A 17,184-nucleotide genomic window follows, 5' to 3' on the forward strand; every position below is an offset into this window, starting at 1 on the left:
ATTGGGTAGATAGGATTGATCAGAATGGTGACACGATGTGCCTCCACAACTCTTGATTAAATGCCTCTGCGCTTGGTAACTGGAACTTAAGAACAGGAAAACGGGAAAGAGTTCATTTTTCACTCGTTAGTATTAACATTTTTCAAGTGGCTCCATGATTAATTCAGATCGACAAAATAGAATGGGCCCAGATTTCAAACAATGGCCAAAGACTATATCATTGGCAGTGTTTCACATCATTTATATATGACAGAGACATAATAAACAAGGGATTTATTACAGAGATAAGGTTAAACATTTATTAAAAACATAAGAACATAATGCCATGGTTTTATTTTACCTCACGAGCACGTGAAGAGAAGAACTGGAATGAGGTTGGAAAGTTTTGGAAGCTTATTCTCTGGGAAGTCTGCCAGTGAAAAGCAGACAGTCACTTAAACCAACACCGCTTCAGTTGCAAATGCAATATAAAACAAATTAGAATGCTGAAGGGCTCTGATTAAAGAAATAGAGAAATTGATCTCTAACTTTTAAAATATGTCCCTGGATTTAGATTTTTGAATACCTTCAAATATGTAATGCAAAATGTAAAGAAGAATTGAAGGTCTAGAAAGTTGTGAGGGACATAGCCAAGATGGACGGTTGCCATCTTTTTTACAGGGTAGGGGTGTCTAAAACTAGAGAGCATCGATTTAAGGTGAGAGGGGATAGACTTAAACGGGACACAAGAGGCTAGATTTTCACATACAGGGTTGTGGACGTGTGGACTGAGCTGCCAGCAAATGAGTAGAAGTGAGTATGATTATAGCTATTTAAAAGTTTCGAGGGATATGAGCCAAACATAGGCAAATGGGGCTAACATGTGGAAAACATAGTCAGCGTGGACATGTTGGGCAGAAGGGCCTGTGCATGCTGTGTAATTCTGTGATGAAAATAAGGATAAATGGGCGGTAACGGTGGCGCGGCAGTACAGTTGCTGCCTAACAGCGAATGCAGCGCCGGAGACCCGGGATAATGTGCGGGGTTCGCTGGTCGGCACAGACGGGGTGGGCCGAAGGGCCTGTTTCCGTGCTGTGTCTCTAAACTAAACTAAACTAAATAAATAAAAAGGTGAAATTCATGACGAATGGAACATTGCTCTGATTTACATAGAGTTTCTTTCAGATTTTTAATATTGGTGTGTAATCAATGCTCTTGCAAATCATGCTCCTTGCATTACATGAAACTAATCTCTACATCGTTTGCTCGTGTGTCAGATGACGTTCTGCCATCGCTTTGCCACGGCCAGTGCCACATCTGTGCCTCTGTGGAGATCGTCCGCAGTGCATGGCTCTCCGCCGCAAGTCAGTAGGTGGGCTTTGTCTGTACCTCTCCACAGTTGCACTTGTCAGGGTTCGAGAGGCCCCACTTCTTCAGGTTGAGTCCGCAACGTCCCACTCCAGTACGGAGGCGGTTTAGGGCTTTCCAGGCAGGTGGTGTCCTGGTGCCAATTGTGTTTGGTTTTGGTGCCTGGTATAGTTGGCTGTAGTTCCATGAAGCTGTTCCGACTCTTCAGGCGTTTCTTGGCATGTTGGTGATTGTGCATGGGATGGCGGGGGTCTATGTCCACATTGAAGCGTTCTACTGCAGCTGCCCGATCATGTCTTCGAGATGGTTCATCGATGCCTGCCAGCTCGTACAGATGTTCAACCTTTGGTTTTCCTGCAGGCAGTGTTCAATGCAGAGCCCACCTTGCGTGCATGTTTAGAGCAGCTCCAGACGGGACTTGCATATTCTGCCACTGAGAAACAGAGCGCCAGGGCTGCAGTGCGGATTGTTGTCGGGTCACTTCCAAATGAGCTGTTTGACAATTTTCCGATGACATTGTTCCGGGTGTTGACCTTTGCCTTGGTTTTCCCAACATGTTAGTGATATCATAACGTGCGATCGAGGACCATACCTAGGTACTTTGGGGCTTTGCAGTGTTCCAACAGAACATCATTCCATCGCACCTGCAGTTGACGTTTCGCATCCCGGCTCCGGAGGTGGAAAGCTGCGCTTTGCGTTTTGTTGGGTTTGGGCGCAGGGAGTTCTGTTGGTAGTGTGTTGTTATATTCTGCAGAGCAGCCTCTAGATCGGTCTCAATCTGGCTGAAGTCTGAGGATTGCGTCGCGATGCATAAGTCATCAGCATACAGACATGACCTCGTTTTCAGGTTGATGGGTTGGTCAGTGGTGTATATATTGAACAATGTTGGGGCAAGGACACTGCCCTGTGGTAGAACATTCATTTGGTGTCTCCAACGGCTGTTCTGGCCATTCAGGCGTACAAAGAAGCGACGGTCAGGATGAGAGTCCTGTAGTGTTTGTTGCAGTTTGGCTCTCATGGTACAGTGATATACAATGTCATATGCTGCGGGCAAGTCTACAAATACTGCACCTGTGATCAGCTTCCACTCGAAGCCGTCTTCAATGTGTTGAGTGAGGTTCAGCAGTTGTCCTGTTGTTGACTTTCCCCGGCGGAACCCAGCCTGTTCAGGTATCAAAACATCGTCTACATCCAGCGTGATGCGGTTCATATGCATCTTTCCATCAGTTTGTACGGGTGGCACAACAGGGATATAGGCCGGTAGCTGCTGGGAAGATTGGCATCTTTGCCTGGTTTTGGTAAATCAACAACCTTGGATTTCTGCCAGACTCGTGGAATGGAGTTGGTTGCTATGCAGATGTTAAACATCTCCAACAGCCATTCTCGTGCTCTGGGACCTTGATGTTGCACCATCTCAGTTGTGATGTTGTCTAAGCCAGCTGCCTTGTTAGGTTTCATCACATTCAGGGCTTTGTTGAGTTAGTCCATGGTGAAAGGTTGGATGTACCATCCGTCGTTTCGGTTGTTGCCGTTAACAACCTTTGGGGGAGGAGGTTTCTAACCACTACTCTTGCCATTTAGCAACAATTGGCTGGCAACCTGGTCTCTCCATAATAGGCAGAGACTAGCACAAGGCTAATCTTCCTCTTCAGCAATGGTTCTCAACCAGGGGTGTGTGATTCCCTTGAATGGCTAGAAAGATTACGGCAGGTCCTCGATTCCTGAATTAATATTGGGACAATCCAGTTGGAAGTTTACAAAATATATGAAAATAAACTCAGCAGACTGCTGCCCCAGCATAGAGCCGCCAACTGACACAGCGCCAACTCCCTAGAAGGAGTGACTTGTAAAATCAGTCATTCAAGAGTGGTAAAGGGGTGGTGGGGTAGGGGGGAAATGAGGTTGGATGCAAGTGACGTTTCCATTCATAAAAGTTTGTCACCACTGATCTACTTGACCAGATGAAGTCAAAGCACAAGAAGAAAACATATCAACAAATTAACTAGCATTTTAGAGTTTCTTGTTAATCTCCTTCTTGCTAATTGAAAAGATAATTTAAAAAATATTATGTTTAGAGATACAACATGGAAACATACTCTTCAGCCCACCAAGTCTACATCAAGCATCGATCACTCGTTCACACTACTTCTATGTTATACCACTTTCGCATCCACTCTCTGCATACTAAGGGCAATTAACTTACGTCGTTGGGATGTGGGAGGAAACTGGAACACCTGGAGGAAACCCACATGGTCACAGCGGGAACATGCAAACTCCACACTGACCGCACCCGAGGTCCCGCTTTCGCTGGCTCTATTTATCTCGACCACTTCCTCAAGTCAAGTCAAGTTTATTCGTCACATACACATACGAGATGTGCAGTGAAATGAAAAGTGGCAATGCTCGCGGACTTTGTCCAAAAAGACAAACAAACAAACAACCAAACAAACTTCAAACAGAATGGAACAGAATCACATATTCTTTTACATATTAAATATTGTGGGCGGAAGGAAAAAGGGAAAAAACAGCAATTTAAAAAAAAGCAGTAGAGTGGTTCAGTAAAGTTAGTCCCTGGTGAGATAGGAGTTTACAGTCCTAATGGCCTCTGGGAAGAAACTCCTTCTCAATCTCTCCGTTCTCACCGCATGGCAACGGAGGCATTTGCCTGACCGTAGCAGCTGGAACAGTCCGTTGCAGGGGTGGAAGGGGTCTCCCATGATTTTATTGGCTCTGGAGTTGTACCTCCTGATGTATAGTTCCTGCAGGGGGGCGAGTGAAGTTCCCATAGTGCGTTTGGCCGAACGCACTACTCTCTGCAGAGCCTTCTTGTCCTGGGCAGAGCAATTCCCAAACCAGATTATAATATTTCTGGACAAGATGCTTTCCACAGCCGCTGCGTAGAAGCACTGGAGGATCCTCGGAGACACTCTGAATTTCCTCAATTGCCTAAGGTGGTAAAGGCGCTGCCTTGCCTTACTCACGAGTTCTGCGGCATGTGATGTCCATGTCATATCCTCAGAGATGTGGACTCCCAGGTATTTAAAACAGCTCACCCTATCCACAGGATCCCCATTTATCCTCAATGGTGTGTACGTCCTCGGATGATGTGCCCTCCTAAAGTCCACGATCAGCTCCTTAGTTTTTTTGATGTTCAAGAGGAGGCTGTTGTCCTGACACCTGCCACCTCCTCCCGGTAGGCCTTCTCATCGTTGTCTGAGATCAGGCCCACCACCACAGTGTCATCAGCAAACTTGATTATAGAGTTGGAGCTGAACCTAGCCACACAGTCATGTGTGTACAGGGAGTACAATAGGGGGCTGAGGACGCAACCCTGGGGCGATCCTGTGCTCAGGGTGAGGGACTTCGATGTATTCCCTCCCATCTTGACTACCTGTGGCCTGACGGTGAGAAAGTCCAGGACCCAGGCACACAGGGAGGTGTTGAGCCCTAATTCCAGCAGCTTCTCAGCAAGTCTGGTGGGGACTATCGTGTTGAAGGCTGAACTGAAGTCTATGAACAGCATCCTCACGTAGCCCCCCTTCTGGCTGTCCAGATGGGAGAGAGCGGTGTGCAAAACCTGGGAGACCGCATCGTCCGTGGATCTGTTCGGACGGTATGCGAACTGTAACGGGTCCATGTTGCGAGGGAGGAAGGTGCAGATGTGTTTCTTCACCAGCCTCTCAAAGCATTTCATGACTACCGAGGTAAGGGCCACCGGACAGTAGTCATTCAGACAGGCTGGGGAGGCATTTTTAGGTACAGGTACAATGATGGATTTTTTGAAGCAGGCAGGGACCACGGACTTGTCCAGGGAGAGGTTGAATATTGTAGTGAGTACCAGAGCTAGCTGCGTAGCACAGGACTTGAGTACTCGCCCCGAGATGCCATCCGGGCCTGCAGCTTTCCTCGTGTTCACCCGTGTCAGAGCCCTCCTCACATCGTGCTCGGACAGCGAGAATGTGTGCACATTCCTCCCTTCAGCTTCGTTAGCCAGCCCGCTGGCGGTATTGTCTACGTTGTTAATTGATTTTAGAAAAAACGCTACCCTATATCTATGATTTTTGGCCATCTTACTCACAGTCCTCCTCCGCTGCAGCAGCCCCAAGGATTTTTTCGGTCACTGACAAATAAAAAAGTTATGAATGTTTAAAAAATCTTGAGATCAGGTGATTGGTCCTCTCGCCTGTCAATCACCACGATGAAGGTAACACCCCTTCCGGGGGGTGGGGGGGGGGGGGGGTGGCAGGAGTATAAAGCCCTGGATGTCAGACGTGAGTCAGTCACTCTGGAAGATTGTCAGTGAGAGGCCACAACTCTGATTCTAAGCTGTGAGTCTGTGAGAATGGATTGGATTGTTGGCCCTGCACTCACTGTGCTTGACTTGAAATGCAATGGATTCGATTGTTAGCCCTGTACTCTGCATGATCCAAAGATCCCGCTCACTCCGAAGTCCCGCTCAGTGGAGAGGTTGTGCTCAGCCGCGTGAGTAGATTCAAGAGAGTTTTATTGTCGTATATATGTTGTGTGTGTGTGAGTGAGTGTGTGTGAGTCAGTGAGTGTGAAATGGAGGGTGTTTGTGAGTGTGCATGTGTGAGATGGGGGGTGTCTGGGTGTGGCTGTGAGTGTGTGATGGATTGTGTGTGTGTGAGTGAGATGGAGAGTGTCTGTGTGTGTGTGGCTGTGTGTGTATGTGTGATGCTGGGTGTGTGTGAGATGGAGGGTGTTTGTGTGTGTGGCTGTGAGTGTGTGTGTGAGGGAGTGTGTGTGTGTGTGTGTGTGATGGATGGTGTGTGTGTGTGAGCCCACCAGCCGTGAGTCAACTGCCAGCCCGCCAGCCATGAGTGAACTGCCAGCCCACCAGCCGTGAGTGAGTGAGTCAATTGCCAGCCCACCTTTGGTCTTGCTGAAACCACTCATTTCCATAGGTTCTACTGCAGTTGTACAGGGCCTTGGTGAGACCACACCTGGAGTATTGCGTACAATTTTGGTCTCCTAATCTGAGGAAAGACATTCTTGCCATAGAGGGAGTACAGAGAAGGTTCACCAGACTGATTCCAGGGATGGCAGGACTTTCATATGAAGAAAGACTGGATAGACTCGGCTTGTTCTCGCTAGAATTTAGAAGTTTGAGGGGATGTCTTATAGAAACTTACAAAATTCTTAAGTGGTTGGACAGGCTAGATGCAAGAAGTTTGTTCCCAATGTTGGGGAAGTCCAGAACAAGGGGTCACAGTTTAAGGATAAGGGGGAAGTATTTTAGGACTGAGATGATAAAAAAAAAATTCTCACAGAGACTGATGAATCTGTGGAATTCTCTGCCACAGAAGGTAGTTGAGGCCAGTTCATTGGCTATATTTAAGAGGGAGTTAGATGTGGCCCTTGTGGCTAAAGGGATCAGGGGGTATGGAGAGAAGGCAGGTACAGGATACTGAGTTGGATGATCAGCCATGATCATATTGAATGGCGGTGCAGGCTCGAAGGGCCGAATGGCCTACTCCTGCACCTATTTTCTATGTTTCTATGTTTCTATGTTTCTATGTTTCGGCCCACTAGGCCCCTATTAGCCCAGAAACCAGTCCTTTTTGCCCAAAATACCTGTATTGGCCCAGGAGGAACAATTTGGCCCAAAAGGCCCATGCCAGGCCAGGAAAAGTCCAGAAAAAGGATACATGGATACAAAGGATATTAATTATCACAAACACCAATTAGTGTAGTGAAATTTGACTTGCCGTTTGCAGCACACTAATAAAGATAAGACACAATATTAAAAAATTTAACAATAAACATAAAAACATCCCCCCACAATGGTCCAGTTCTTTCCCCTGTTCACCCATAGTCAGGCCTATTGAGTCCTCTGCAGTCGCCGCTACGGCAGCCCGATGCTTCAGGCCCTCTCGCCGGATGATGAAGCTCTGGCATCGGCAGAACCCCCTCAGCGGCTTGGAGTGTCTGGAACGGCCGCTTACTCCCTTGACACACTGCGGCTCCCGAAGTCCATGGGCCGCGTTGGTCGGAGCTCCAACACTGGTGATCTCGGCGAGAGATCTCAGGCTCCACGGTGTTTAAAGCTCAGCGTCGCCCCGAGCTGGATGCTCCACAGACCGCAGCTCCGCGATGTTGGGAGTCGGCGGTCTCAGCAATCCGGAGCCCACCACACGACGACCCGGGTAAGGCATCGCCCGCTCGGTGATGGTGCTTCACCGCTGCGCCGCCGCCGAAGCTGAAGTCCTGGCTGATCCTGGCAGGAAACGCCGCTCCAGTCCCGTTGGTAGGCCGCGAGGAAGGGGCGAAGATACGGCTCAGAGGAAAGCTGCATCTACGACCAGGTAGGGACTGAGAAAAACATTCCCCCACACCCAACCCCCACATAAAAAGACCAGAAGACCTCCAAAACAAACACTTTCTAACTCATTAAAAAATTTAATAAAGGGTGAAAGGACTAACAGCTGCTGGCAGGGCAGCCATACTCGATGTCACCCCCTTACGTGCAAGTGCCTTTCACTGAGATTTCACTCAGATTTTTTAATTTCTTAAAAGAGTCCCTTCGGCCCATCAGGCCTGTACTAGCACAGGAGGAGTCCCTTCGGCCCATCAGTGAGTATTCCTCCTGTAAGTATTAAACCTCACCCCAGTATTTTTCTCCCTCCCTTCATTGACTCCCTGTGAGATCCACTCCAGGTTAGACTTTCCTCCTTCATTGCTGTGATCTGTATAAAAAGATGAAAAAATGTCTAAAATTAATTCTCCACCCTCTCCCCCTTCTCTCTCACAGAGTCTCTCACCTGTTTTGGGCAGAATTTCTGGCACTTTCTGAGCTGCCAGCCCACCAGCCCTGAGTGACTGAGCTGCCAGCCTACCAGGCTTGAGTGACTGAGCTGCCAGCCCACCAGGCCTGAGTGACTGAGCTGCCAGCCCGCCAGGCCTGAGTTACTGAGCTGCCAGCCCGCCAGGCCTGAGTGACTGAGCTGCTAGGCCTGAGTGACTGAGCTGCCAGCCCAATAATCTATTCGGCCCACAATGCCCATAATAGCCCTCTGGAAACCAGTCCTTTTGGCCCACAACACCTACTAGCGCTGCAGAATGCGCCCCCCACTGGCCACCAATAGCCGCCAGCTGACTGGGAATCCCAGGCACAGCGCCAACTCCCTATAAGGAGTGACTTGTTCTAGGGAGATGGTGCTATGCCTGGGATTCCCAGTCAGCTGGTGGCTGGCGGCTATTGGTGGCCAGTGGGGGGGCGGGGGGGGGGGGGGGGTTTCTGAAGTGCTAGTATGGGTGTTGTGGGCCAAAGGGACTGGTTTCCAGAGGGCTATTATGGGCATTGTGGCCCATATACAAGTTGGAATTGGTGGAGAGGTGGATTATTGTGTTGGGGGACCTGCCCTCCCGTGTGAACATGGGACCCAACGGGTCCCACTTAGTCTAGTTTTACTTAAATGAGACCCACATGTTTCTTTTACTGAACTGTTCTTCTCACTAATGTTTCCTTGCTGATTTTGTCCTATTCAGTTCCTAGACTTGCTGACATAGGCAGTTGCTATCCCAGACACCATCTCCTGCTACATTACTAAGGTACAAGGAGCAGACAGAAGCTTTGTCCCATGAGTAGGTTTCTACAGCAACATATTCAAGTGCATCTGGGACCTGGCATATATTGTGATCCTTCTGGAGCAATCCCGCAGAGTTATATCACTGTAATTATATATTTAGTTTCATTCAATTTCCTGGGTCTTCTCCAGTTTGCTGTTATTCAGCAGCCTCATTCAGGAGGAGGCCATTTGGATCTTCGAGCCAGCACCAACATTCAATATGATCATGGCTGATCTTCCAAAATCAGTACCCCGTTCCTGCTCTCTCCCCATATCCCTTGATTCCGTTAGCTCTAACAACTATATTTATCTCTTGCAAAAAAACAAGTGAATTGGCCTCCACTGCCTTCTGTGGCAGAGAATTCCACACATTTGCAACACTCTGGGTGAAAAGGTTTTTCCTCATCTCAGTCCTAAATGGCCTACCCCTTATTCTTAAATTGTGACCCCAGGTTCTGGACTCCCCCAACAACGGGAACATTTCCCTGCATCTAGCCTGTCCATTCCCTTAAGAATGTTATATGTTTCTATGAGACACCCTCTCATCCTTCTAAATTCCAGTGAATACAAGCCCAGTTGACCCATTCATGTTGTGAGAAGCTGCATTAGGGCCGCGGGTCACTGTCAAACTCCGGCAGGCAGCAGGCCCGACTGGACCGCTGCGGAACCTGGATCGCAGTGGGAATCTTGTCCGAGGCTCGTCTCCTGCTTGACCCCGAAGACCGGGGCGCGGACACAAGCGTGGAAGGAGCTGGCGTTGGCGACGGCAGCGGATGCTGGACAAAGGGCTGATAAGAAGAGCCTGGGGTCTGACCTTCAGCACCCTCCAGGTCGGCTGCGGGAGGTGCCCCAGGGCCACAAAAGCTGAAGGTGGCCGGACAGGGAGAGGGACGGTGGTTTGCGGGATGATCCGGATCATGGTGATGGCTGCAACGTGCCTTTACTGCCAGCTGGAGCTTGTACTTCAAAAATGGCGCCAAAACCTGGTGACTATTGGATATGGACTCAGTAGGCAGTTTCCATGAATGATTTAGTTTTAGTTTTGTTTAGTTTATTATTATAATGTGTACAGTGAAAACCTGTTATAGTTGTGTGATCCCTGTACTCCACAATAAATCAGGCACATAGACAAGGTGTACAAAAGTGCTGGAGAAACTCAGCGGGTGAGGCAGCATCTATGGAGCGAAGGAAATAGGCAACGTTTCAGGCCAAAACCCTTCTTCAGACTGATGTAGGGTGGGGGGGTGGGGTGAAGAAGAAAGGAAGAGGAGGAGCCAGAGGGCTGAGGGAGAGCTGAGAAGGGGAGGAGACAGCAAGGGCTACCATAGCCTACCGGAAATTGGAGACGTCATTTGGGCAAACTGCTGAGATGCAGAATATGAGGTGCTGCTCCTCCAATTTCCGGTGGTGCTCACTCTGGCCATGGAGGAGGCTCAGGACAGAAAAGTCGGATTCGGAATGGGAGGGGGAGTTGAAGTGCTGAGCCACCGGGAGGTCAGGTTGGTTAATGCGGACCGAGCGGAGGTGTTCGGCGAAACGATCGCCAAGCCTCCGCTTGGTCTCACCGATGTAGATCAGCTGATATCTAGAGCAGCGGATGCAATAGATGAGGTTGGAGGAGGAGCAGGTGAACCTCTGTCACACCTGGAATGACTGCTTTGGTCCTTGAATGGAGTCGAGGAGGGAGGTAAAGCAACAAGTGTAGCATCTCCTGCGGTTACAAGAGAAAGTGCCCGGGGAGGGGGTGGTGCGGGTGGGAAGGGAAGAATTGACCAGGGAGTTACGGAGGGAGCGGTCTTTGCGGAAAGCAGACAGGGGGGGAGATGGGAAGATGTGGCGAGTGGTGGGGTCACGTGGAGGTGGCGGAAATGACGGAGGACTATTTGTTGTATGTGACGGCTAGTGGGGTGGAAGGTGAGGACTAGGTGGACTCTGCCCTTGTTCCGAGTGGGGGAATGGGGAGAGAGAGCAGTGTTGCAGGGTATTGAAGGTCTACACCCTGATGAGAGCCTCATCTATAGTAGGGGAGGGGAACCCTCGTTCCCTGAAGAATGAGGACATTTCCGATGCCCTGGTGTGGAACACCTCATCCTGGGAGCAGATGCGGCGTAGACGGAGGAATTGGATGGAGTCCTTACAGGAAGCAGGGCGGGAAGAAGTGTAGTCTAGATAGCCATGGGAGTCAGTGGGTTTATAGTGGATGTCGGTCACAAGTCTATCACCTGCGAAGAACAAGGTGTAAATGCTGCCTCAATTCACTGGACAGCTGCAGCCTAAACTGCCTCCAAAAAGGGGATGCACCATGGCGCAGCGGTACAGTTGCTGTCTTACAGCGCTTACAGCGCCAGGGACCGGGCTTTGATCCTGGACACAGGTGCATGTCTGTATGGAGTTTGTACCTTCTCCTCGTGATTTGCGTGGGTTTTTTTCCAGGATCTCCGGCTTCCTCCTACACTCCAAAGATGTGCAGGTTTGTAGATTAATTGGCTTGGTATAAATGTAATGGGATAGTGTAGTGTGCAGGGATCGTTGGTCGGTGGGTGTAGGATAGTGTTGATGCGCGGGGATTGTTGGTCAGCGTGGACCCAGTGGGCCGAAGGGCCTGTTTCCGCGCTGTATTTCTAAACCAAACTAAACTAAACTAAAGGGGATGCACTGTGGAGCAGCGGTAGAGTTGGCGTCTTACACCTCTTACAGGGTCAGAGACCCGGCTTTGATCCTGGCTACAGGCGCTTGTCTATACGGAGTTTGTACGTTCTCCCCGTGACCTGCGTGGGTTTTCTCCGGGATCTTAGGTTTACTCCCACACTCCAAAGACGTACAGGTTTGTAGGTTAATTGGCTTGGTATAAATGTAATGGGATAGTGTAGTGTGCGGGGATCGTTGGTCGGTGCGGCGGACTCGGTGGGCCGAAGGGCCTGTTTCCATGCTGTATCTCTAAACTGAACTATAATCTACTGATGAGGAAAGCAATGATAACCAAGGCTAGCATCCTCCACAGTGAGACCCTAATTGCACACAGCTGGTCATGTCATTCATATGCCCGGCAATAGACTCCCAAAATAGGCACACTGCTGTGAACTCTGTTGTGGCAGATTATCATTTGTACAGAAGACATTTTTCGAGGATGCAGAAGCTTATTAATACCTGAAAGGACACAATGTAATGGCCTAACTCAGGCAGCATCCCTGGAGAACGGATAGGTGACGTTTCGGGTCTGGTCCTTTCTTCAGATTGATTGAAGGGGGGAGAAGAAAGCTGGACAAGGTGGGAGGTAGGACAAATCATGACAAGTAATACGTCACCCTGGGTGGGGTGGGGAGGGGGGGGAGTAAACGGAGGTGAGAATTAGGTGGGAATCCAGGAGGGGATCAGGGGAGGGACAGGGGAGGGAGCGGGAGGAGAGGGGGGTGGGGGGAGGTTTGAGGGAGAAAGGGGCAGATTGTGAGAGGTTACCTGAAACTGGAGAGTTCAATGTTGGTAACCATTGGATAACCAGTGGAATATCAGGTGCTGTTCCCCCCTCCTGTCAATATCTTCCCTCTGGCTTTACAATCTGCAATTCTTCAAACCTATCTCACATATTCTGTTCCAACTATCTGCGTATCCACCCCCAGCCCCTCACCTTCATCGGCCTATTATCTCGTCACGTTTTGTCCTGCCTCTCCCCTTTACCAGCATTCTTCTCCCCCTACTAGCAGGCTGACGAAGGGTCTCGACCCAAGACGACAAGTGCAGCGCACTAACGCCCAAACTACACACTCACCGCATCTGCCGTTCCCACCCATCTGTGGCAGAATCTGCTGGTCCACATTAGCCCCAGTAACCACCTCACTATGTGCAGAACTGTTCCATGAACCTTTTGTGCCTTTGTCGACACCAGAAACGTGGCGACACTTGTCTACTACCCAGGGTGAGGTCTTCTGTGTGATTTTACTGGGTTGTGTGCATAATAAAACATTTCACTGTACCTCGGCACATGTGACAACAAAGTATCATTGAATTGAATTGAATCATTGAACTGGAGCAGAAGTCTAGAGTGAATCAAGTCAAGTCAAGTCAAGAGGGTTTATTGCCATGTGTCCCAGATAGGACAATGAAATTCTCGCTTGCTGCAGCACAACAGAGCATTGTAAGCATAAATACAGAACAGTTCAGTGTGTCTATATACTGTAGCATAGACCATATATATACACATAAATAAACAGATAAAGTGCAATAGGCTGTTATAGTTCAGAGTTTGTTTGATGGTGAGTTTAATAGCCTGATGGCTGTGGGGAAGGAGCTGTTCCTGAACCTGGATGTTCCAGATTTCAGGCTCCTGTACCTTCTACCTGGTTGCAGCGGGGAGATGAGTGTGTGGCCAGGATGGTGTGGGTCATTGATGATGTTGGAAGCCTTTTTGAGGCAGCGACTGCGATAGATCCCTTCGATGGTGGGGAGGTCAGAGCCGATGATGGACTGGGCAGTGGTCACAACTTTCTAGATTCTTTTCCGCTCCAGGACGCTCAAGTTGCCGAACCAAGCCATGATGCAACCAGTCAGTATGCTCTCTGCTGTGCACATGTAGAATTTCGAGAGAGTCCTCTTTGACATACCCACTCTCCGTAATCTTCTCAGGAAGTAGAGGCGCTAATGTGCTTTCTTTATAATTGCATCAGTGTGCTGGGACCAGGAAAGATCTTCGGAAATATGCACGCCCAGGAATTTGAAGTTCTTGACCCTTTCCACCATCTTCCGTTGATATAAACGGGATTGTGGTTTCCTATCCTACCCATTGCAAAATCCACAATCAGTTCCTTGGTTTTACTGGTGTTGAGAGCCAAGTTATTGTGCTGGCACCATTTGGTCAATCGGTCGATCTCACTTCTATACTCTGACTCATCACCATCAGTGATTTGTCCCACAACTGTGATGTCGTCGGCGAACTTGATGATGGGGTTCGCACTATGTCCAGCTACACAGTCATGAGTATAGAGTGAGTACAGCAGGGGGCTGAGTACGCAGCCTTGAAATGCTCCCGTGCTGATTGTTATCGAGGATGACACATTTCCACCAATTCGAACAGACTGTGGTCTGTGAATGAGGAAGTCGAGGATCCAATTGCAGAGGGATGCACAGAGACCCAGTTCTGCGAGTTTGGTAACCAGCTTGGAGGGGATGATTGTATTAAATGCTGAGCTGTAATCAATGAATAACAGCCTGACAAATGAGTTTTTGTTGTCCAAGTGGTACAGAGCGGAGTGGAGGGCCAGCGAGATCGCATCCACCGTTGATCTGTTGTGGCGGTAAGCGAACTGCAGTGGGTCGAGGTTCTTGTCGAGGTAGGAGTTGATTTGCGCCATAATCAACCTCTCAAAGCACTTCATCACCACAGGCGTTAGTGCCACTGGTTGATAGTCATTGAGGCACGTCACCTTACTCTTCTTGGGCACTGGTATAATTGATGCCCTTTTAAAGCAGGTGGGAATCTCAGACCTCAGAAGTGAGAGGTTGAAAATATCCGTAAAAACTCCAGCTAGTTGGTCCGCACAGGTTTTGAGAACACGACTGGGTATACCATCAGGTCCAGGCGCTTTCCGAGGGTTCACCCCCCGAAGGATCTTCTGACGTCGGCCCCTGTGACTGAAATACCATCACGGCGAATGGGGGCTCGGGAAGGCACATCAGTATTCTCCCTATCAAAGCGTGCGTAAAACGCATTGAGCTCGTCAGGGAGTGATGCTTCACTGACAATTGAGCTGCCTCCTGATTTTACTTTGTAGGAAGTGATTGCATTCAAGCCCTGCCACAGCTGCCGAACATCCGTCTCATCCTCCAGCTTAGAACAGAAGTCCCTTTTGGCCTTTTTGATGGCCTTACCAAGATCGTATCTGGACTTCTTGTAGACCTCTGCATCGACAGACCTGAATGCCCGGGATCTGGACTTCAGAAGAGTGCGGATCTCATGGTTCATCTAAGGGTTCTGGTTAGATAACACTGGGAAGGTTTTTGTTGAGACGCAGTCCTCCACACAATTCTTTATGAAGTCTGTAACGACTGTGGCGTATTCATTCAGGCCCGTTGCCGAGTCCCTGAACATTGCATCCAAAATCATCAGCACTCCCCTTCCATCAATAGAATCACTCCATCACAAACGGTCCGTGTCAAGGGTGAAGAAAATCATCTCTGATCCCTCCCACCCAGCTCACCACATCTTCCACCTGCTGCCATCAGGAAGGCGCTACAGCTCACTGCCTGCCAAGACATCTCGATTTAAAAACAGTTTTTACCCACACGCAATCCGAATTCTGAACACACTATGATAACAGCACATATCCTCCCCATGCATGTACTGTATATTGTATGATGTTGTGTTTTATGTTATGTTTGACGGGAATCAGCCTACCTTGTAACATCCTGTACTGAACCTGAATTCCACCAGCTTGACTGTGTGGTCATTAAATAATCTAATCTAATCTAATCTACAGACTCCAAACAGTCCTGGAGTTGTTTCCCCCCCCTCCCTCCCCCCCCCCCTCGATAGGTAGAAGGGGCTGCACTTCACCGCCAGGTGTTTCAATTGTGGAGAGCAGGAGTTGGATAGGACTGCCACGTCTGAGCACCATGCAGAGTTGACCATGAGGCAGACGCCCTCTCCTCTCCCTTTCCCAGATGCCAGTGTACGGTCCATGCGATGGATGGAGAAACCTATAGGCTGGACTGCTGAGTCTGGGGAGCTGGGGGTGAGCCATGTCTCTGTGAAGAGACATGGCTCAGGGAGGCCCATTGCTAGTGCAGAGAATTCAGTTAACAGAGACCAAACGATAAAATTCAGATCTGTGTATTGAGGTAAATAATTCACTAATTACCTAACTGCTTCTGGGTAAATCACTGATTCATTTTGCTGCTTTTTAAAAGAGAAGCAGTGTATTGTGTATAAGTGTCAAACCGAATGCAGACTTTTGAAGCATTCTTTTACCAGGCATTACTGCCTTTAATAATCGATGTGTTCTTGTTGGATCCATCTCTGTCACTTGTCTGGGTCAGCAACAACATAGATGCCACCCAATCCAATATTGATAGTAGACTGCGAATAATTTCAGCTGTATGTATGCCTAGCACTATTTCCACTGCCAAATCTCATCAGATTACATGTGCTCAAATTCACTTTAAATGATTAAAGGATTCTACCACAAAGAATATGATTGCACCCGTCAGAAGAGGACTAATATTTAGAGTAACTAGGCATCATTTGTTGCTCACAGCGGGGACATATCCACGCAGTTTTGGATGTCTTATGTAACTGAACACCTTCATTTAATTACAATTGGTATTTATTCATGTGGCTCCAGAATTCAAACGTTCTTCCAGCTGCACTGATGAAGAGTGGAAATCACCTCAGTCTCTCATTTATCTGATCAATTTTTTCCTCTGGTTATCGACTTTGGTATTTACAGACCTCAGTTATCCATTACCTTTTCTTCAAAGCAGTAGGCTCTGACAAAGTGATAGTTTCATCAGTGCCTTAGAAAGATGCGGGAACTTGGCAAGGATTAAAATCTCATATATTCTCACTGATTTCTCAGGCCGGCACAGTGGCGCCGTGGTAGAGTTAAGGGCCTGTCCCACCAGCATGCGACTGCATGCGGCTAGCACGATCTAACGTGGTCGCTTGAGCCGTACGGCCTCGCGGTGCCGGTCCCACTTCGATCGCCGGAGCCGTATGGAGTTGTGCGGGGCTGGTCCCCACAGCCGCATTGAGGCCGTACGCACCGCCTCGACGCCGTACGTAGAGTCTTGACGGCGTATGTCTAGCGCGTGGCGTTGCGCGATGACGTCACCGCCCGGCGTGCCGTTGCACGATGACGTAACCGCCCGACACCGTGCGACATCCAAATTCAGTCAGCCCGCCTCCCGCCCAGCTGATTGGTGAGTATGATGTCGGGACCAGCCCCGCACAACTCCAGATGGCTCCGCGGTTGGAAGCGGGACCGGCCCCGCGAGGCCTTACGCCTCAAGCCACCACATTTGGCCGCGCTAGACGCATGCAATCGCATGCTGGTGGGACAGGCCTTTTACTGCCTTACAGCATCAGAGACCTGGGATCGATCCGGACTGCAGGTGCTGTCTGTACGGAGTTTATACGCTATCTCTCTGACCGTGTGGGTTTTCTCTGGGTACTCCGGTTTTCCTCCCACACTCCAAAGACGTGCAGGTTTGTAGGTTAATTGGCTTCTGTAAGTTGTCCCTGGTTTAAATCGAAGGT

This window comes from Amblyraja radiata, chromosome 3 (genome assembly GCF_010909765.2).
Source record: "Amblyraja radiata isolate CabotCenter1 chromosome 3, sAmbRad1.1.pri, whole genome shotgun sequence".
In the NCBI taxonomy this organism is placed as follows: Eukaryota; Metazoa; Chordata; class Chondrichthyes; order Rajiformes; family Rajidae; genus Amblyraja; species Amblyraja radiata.